The 6595-nt window shown below is 38.6% G+C and overlaps 1 long non-coding RNA gene across 1 annotated transcript; it reads left to right on the top strand.

The window, feature by feature from the left end:
• Positions 1-231: 231 nt before the first annotated feature.
• On the top strand, positions 232-1503 carry LOC307003661. Its single transcript, XR_013798775.1, has 3 exons — positions 232-349; positions 747-915; positions 1177-1503. It is a non-coding gene; the product is annotated as an uncharacterized lncRNA (long non-coding RNA).
• The last annotated feature ends 5092 nt before the right edge of the window (positions 1504-6595 follow it).

The following is a 6595-nucleotide window of genomic DNA, read 5'->3' as shown; positions in this document are numbered from 1 at the left end:
GTATGGGAGGCGCTTAAGGCATATATTAGAGGCCAAATTATTTCATACGGTGCTAATAAAAGAAAGCTCTCTAAAGAAAAGCAAATTTCACTTGCTAATGATATTTCAAAATTAGATGAACAATATGCTAGGTCTCCCACGCCAGATTTATATAAGAAGCGTCTTAAACTTAAGTCAGAGCTTGATTTGCTTTCAACTAATGAGATGGAGGATCTTTTGAGGAAAACCAGGGGTCCGTTCTTCGTACGTCGCTAACTCACTTAGCTGGATTTGATTGTTGGCGATTTGGCATGATCTTGGATTGTTTGGTTCTTCGACGCTCATCCTGGACTTGCTGTCATAGCAACAGGTGCGCAATCTTAAACCTGCTCGCGATCAGGCTTATTTCATGTTAACAGGATCCCGGCTTTATAAGCGGAGGTGATCCGGGAAGTCCTTTAGCGCAGCGCGATAGCGTACTTTTAGAGAGATATAGTTTTTCTCGTGAGTGTCATTTGTATCATTAATTTGTTGAACAACACATTTAATGTCGGAGTCGGGCTTTAACAACAGCACAAACTGTGTGCATTTCCCTGAGATTCTTTGCGAGTGATACGGTGAACTTGGTGAAAAGTGCTGCCCGTCGTGCCATTCACAAAGTTTACCTCGCGCTCAAGCTTTTTTTTAGGTGTTTTTATGGTTTTTCCAGACCCAAGGTTGTAAAGCAGATTTTTTTTTTTTTTTTTTTTTTTTTTTTGCTAATGCAGGTACATTATATTTTTTTATGAAGATCATGCAATCATGACTTAGCCAATAAGTATGATTTACAGTAGCCTTTGTGTCAGGCTTCACTAACGTGATTCACTAACGAGACTGTACACACGTTCCCATCAAGGCCTCAATGAAGAGGATTTTGTGAACAGTGTAAATGTGCAGGTAAGTTACTATTACAATTCTAAATATATCATATTAGTAATATTATTATATGAAAAAAAAAAAAAAGGAATGGAATCAAAAAGTATGCAGTTGACTGACTAAAATGTCTTGGCGGTGTGTGACACTATACCATATCAGTCACATAGTCAAGTAGCACATTATTTGAACATGGAAACGGAAAATATAAATATCAAGCACACTGTATTACATAGGCTACACGTATTCTGAGCCTAACATAACTATATTTTTTTCATTATGTAGGTGATTACAACATGCTTGGAGACACAGGGGCTATACCTGCAGGCAGTATTTTATGACCCCATTCCCTGACCCACAACCCGGACGATGGAGCTCTAGCCAGGACAAGGGCACAGTTTTAAATTGAGCATGGGCAACTAAAGGGAAAATTTCAGTGTCTGAAAAGGCTGAGGGTTGCACCTGACAGGGACTGTGACATTATTGTTACATGTGCCGTATTACACATCATTACACATCAGAAAGGAGAGGATCCCTGTGGTGGAGGTGAAGCCTGATGATGACCTCCACCAGTGCACTTGGACGGACCTAGTAGCAAAGCGGCACGGGACAGAATAGTGGGACACCATTTTTAAAATTCACTAAATGTTTAATAATAGACAAGACAAATATGCTTAGTTCCTTTTTTATTTCAATTATTCTTTGTAAAGAAAAGCCAGTGATCAAGCCATCTTTTGCCTGCAATAAGAGATATTATGCAAGGTCAGCAATAGTACTCTGTGTGTTCTTTAAGAGAGATCTTTTTACATTAGCCTACATGCAGTGTTCACTTTCATAAAGTAAAGCAATTCAGGCTTTAGACCAGCCATTTGGATAATAGGCCTACTTAATTTAATGCAGCAACAAATTATTTTACAGTGTACTAAGATAATTAAAAGCTCATTTACCAGTAATGAAGCTGTTGCTGCTAGTGGTCCCTGCCATGGGTCTAAGGAAGAGATGCCCCCCACAATAGGGTCAATTCACATTCAACCCAAGGGCCAGCCCTTCTGTCGGGGAGTAAGTGACCACCACCTGTTTTTTATTCATTTTTATAGCCTTTTTCTTGGTTGCTGCACATGGACAACACATGCACATCATTTAACGGTGTATTTTTAAAAGAGACCAAGAACAGTATAAGTAGCTTAGTAAAGATTACCATTTTCACTTTTACTTGTTCCAATGTTCTAGTGGGTGGTGGCTCTGACATTACAATGAACAAAGTAATTATGAAATTAAATTAAAATACAAAAATGTATATACTGTAACAAGTGATGGAAACATTTAACATGGTCCCCACTATTGAATTTAATTTGTTTGCTACTATTTGCCAGCCCCATCTCCTGGCTTTTACAGACTTTGATGTGTTCCCTGGCGTTTTCATTAAACATTAAAATTCCACATAAACTTCGACTACTAGCTTTTGCTCTGCTGCGGAGAAAAACTGTGCGTGCTCTTTGGCCACGGTGAGCAGCCAATAGCAGCGTTGCTGATCAATGTTTCTACTATCGATACATATCCCCTTTTAAACCAGCGCATGCACGCGCAATTATCTCAGATAACTCAATCCAGCTATACTAATCATAACCGGGAGGTGTGTTCGAAGAACCCAATTAGCCAGATCATGATTAGGCCGATTATATCATCTTGGATGTCTCGTTTGATCTCGGATGTTTTAAGCAACGTACGAAGAACGGACCCCAGGAGTGTTTTTTATGAAAGTGGGGAAAAATCCGGGAAAGTTTTAGCTAATCAGCTGCGAGGGCTACGCGCTAAACAAATTATAAGTGGTCTTCGTCTAGATAACGGGGAGGTCACAACTGATCAAAATACTATCAATGACAAGTTCAGGAATTTTTATTCTACTTTGTATACATCTGAACCCTCTTCGCAGGGGGATATTGAGGATTTTCTCGGGCGACTAAATGTCCCCACTTTATCATCGGATGTTTGCAACCTTTTAGAGGCGGCGATTTCGCAGGAGGAAGTGGTGGCTGCTATCTCTTCCCTACAATCTGGCAAAACCCTAGGACCTGATGGCTTTCCATCAGAATTCTATAAAAAATTCTCAGCACAACTCGCTCCTTTTTTGATATCTGTTTTTTCTGAGTCTCTTAAGACCGGGACTCTTCCCCCAACATTAAATCAAGCCTGTATCTCTTTATTACTTAAAAAATACAAAGACCCCTTAGACTGTGCGTCATACAGGCCGATTTCTTTGCTCAACTGCGACGTTAAAATTTTAGCAAAGGTGCTTGCCTCAAGACTGGAAGATGTCCTTCCCACTATCATCTCTCCTGATCAAACAGGGTTTGTAAAGAATCGTCAATCATTTTTTAATATCCGCCGCTTACTTAATGTGGTATACTCTCAGCATCAGGCAACTCCAGAATGTGTTGTTTCTTTAGACGCAGAAAAAGCGTTTGACAGGGTTGAGTGGGAGTACCTTTTTTAAGTTCTAGAAAAATTTGGATTTGGCCCAGTGTTTCTCTCTTGGATTAAATTACTTTATAGTGCTCCCTCTGCAGTAGTCCTAAGCAATGGTCTGTACTCTAGACCATTTAAAGGGATAGTTCACTTTAAAATTTAAATTCTGTCATCATTTACTCACCCTCAAGTTGTTTCAAACCTGTATTAATTTATTTCTTCTGCTGAACACAAAGAAAGATATTTTGAAGAATGTCAGTAACCAAACAGTAGTCTGTACCCATTGACTTCCATAGTATTTTTTTTTCCTACTATGGAAGTCAATGGGTACAGACTACTGTTTGGTTACTGACATTCTTCAAAATATCTTTCTTTGTGTTCAGCAGAAGAAATAAATTAATACAGGTTTGAAACAACTTGAGGGTGAGTAAATGATGACAGAATTTAAATTTTAAAGTGAACTATCCCTTTAACTTGCATCGCGGAACTCGACAGGGCTGTCCGCTAAGCCCACTACTATTTGCTTTAGCTATTGAGCCTTTAGCAATCGCCATACGCCAGAGTCAGCAAATCACTGGAATTACCCGTGGTGAGGCGGTGCATAATATATGCAGACGATCTGCTGCTTTTTATATCAAATCCGCAAACTTCTTTACCCGCAGCTCTATCTTTGCTTGAGAATTTTGGTCGGTTTTCTGGCTACAGGCTTAATCTGCACAAGAGTGAACTTTTTCCAATTAACAAGGTAGATACGCAACTACACTACTCCAACATACCACTGAAAGTAGTCAAAAATAAGCTCACTTATCTTGGGGTCTGTATTACTCGCCATCATAAACATATTCTTAAACATAATTTTGGCATGCTTCTTGAACGGATTAAGAAAGATCTTTCTAAATGGTCACCTTTAAAGATCTCCCTCATTGGGCGCATTAATTCCATTAAAATGGTGGTGCTTCCTAAATTTCTTTATCTCTTTCAATGTTTACCTTTATTTCTTCCCCTATCTTTCTTTAAATCTTTGGACTCTGTTATCTTTTCTTTCATTTGGAATGGTAAGCACCCCCATTTACGCAAAGCATACCTTCAGAGGCCTAGATGCAATGGTGGTATGTCCTTACCTAATTTTAAGTTTTACTACTGGGCAGCAAATATACGAAATACACTTTATTGGTGGCATTATCACCTCTTGCCTAATAGACCGTCCTGGGTGGACATGGAAATAAATGCTTACAAGCAAATTTCCCTTCCAGCACTTCTTGCATCTGACTTACAGTTGACTTCTTATACTTCTATCGATTGCCCAGTGGTAAAACACTCGTTGAGAATCTGGACCCAATTCAGGAAATCATTTGGTTTTAGGGATCCCTCTCTTCTTAGCCCTGTGTTCCGTAATCATTTTTTTACACCTTCAATGCAGGATGGTTCATTCAAAAGTTTGTCTCACAAGGGGATAAAATGTTTCAAAGATTTATTTGTGAATAATGTATTCGCTTCTTTTGATCAATTGGTATTACGTTTTGGTCTTACCAAGTCAGATTTTTTCAGATTCTTGCAACTAAGACATTACGTTAAGTCACTTGTACCAGACTTCCCAACGATGCCTTCTGAAAATCCTTTGGATAGGTTCCTTTCATGTAACGTAATAGCTAAAGGCTCAATTGCTATTATTTATAATTTAATGATAAATCTTCAAACTGGCATCTTCATCCCTGGATAACATTAAAAGAGCTTGGGAGGAAGACCTGGATAGACCACTCTCTGAAGGCACATGGAACTGTGTTCTTAAACAGGTCCACTCATCGTCAATATGTACTCGGCATTCGCTTATACAGTTTAAAGTAGTACACAGAGCTCATATATCCAAAGTTAGACTAGCTCAAATGTTTCCTGGTACCAACTCTATGTGCAATAGATGTCAATGTGCTGAGGGAATGTTGATTCACATGTTTTGGACATGCCCCAAATTAGAGCATTACTGGCGATCCATATTTTTCACCCTCTCTGCGGTCCTTCAGCATAGATTAGAGCCAGAACCGCTGGTGGCATTATTTGGAGTTGTCCCAGAGGAGATATGGTTGTCAGCATCTATGTGCAAGGTCGTTGCTTTCTCCTCCCTGATCGCACGTAGAGCAATATTATTAAAGTGGAAAGACCCCTTGCCACCAACTCACACTCAATGGATCAAAGATATGATGTCTTGTCTCTGCCTCGAAAAAATTAGATATTCACTAAGAGGATCGGAAAAAAAAATGTTTAAGATGTGGCGCTCTTTTATTGAATATGTTGACAAGTCTGTTTAAATAATGCCACTACTATGGACACTTTACTATTATTTATTTTATTTTTGTATTTTTATTTTATTTTTTTATGTATGTAATTGGTTGGAGGTTAATGTTTGTTAGTATGTTTATATGTATACTTGGCTCTTACAATTCTATGTTGATTTTATGGACAGTATGGACGCTTTTCTAAGAGGTGGGGGATGGTGAATGTGATTTATATTGTTAAAAACAATAAAAAACAAACTTTGGACAAAAGAAGATACACTGTGCCATCGCGATCACATTTTTCTAAAACTGCGCTGCCAGACATGTACAAGACATGTTGTAAAAATGTAGCTGCTGAACTGAAAAATGTTCAACACTTTGCAGCCACATCTGATCTCTGGTCAAGTAGGACGATGGACCCATTCTTGAGCCTTACTTTGCACTACATTGACGACGATTGGAAGCTGCGCCAGAGATGCCTTGAGACGGCATATTTTCCAGGCGATCACACGGTAGATAGGATTGCTCAAGGTCTGAAAGATATGCTTTCTGAATGGGACCTCGCGGAAGAAAAACTTTCAGCCATTACGACAGACAACGGTGCAAATGTTGTCAAAGCTGCCGCGCTTAATGGATGGATACGGCAGCAGTGTTTTGGACACCGACTAAACCTTGCAATTGGTAAGTACACGTCAGCTTAATTAAATATAATAGCATTGGGATGTTATCTAATTGGGCATATCTGGCATTTACTATATTCTGGCTAAGCTAAATTTGTTTATAAAGCACCTTTATAAATGTTACAATATGCTTGATATTACAGTGTTACAATGTTAAGTTCACATTACAATGTAACAAAACACTACATCATTAAAGTAAACATCATTGTGTTGTAAAAATGTGTTGTTAATCTGATATTATTTAAGAAATATAAGAGGCTCATTAATTTTGGTACTGTTAAAGTCGGC

This window comes from Phoxinus phoxinus, assembly GCF_949152265.1.
Source record: "Phoxinus phoxinus genome assembly, chromosome: 9".
Classification (NCBI taxonomy): Eukaryota; Metazoa; Chordata; class Actinopteri; order Cypriniformes; family Leuciscidae; genus Phoxinus; species Phoxinus phoxinus.
The sequence above is the reverse complement of the archived record's forward strand: the minus strand, read 5'-3'. Positions and strand labels throughout refer to the sequence as shown.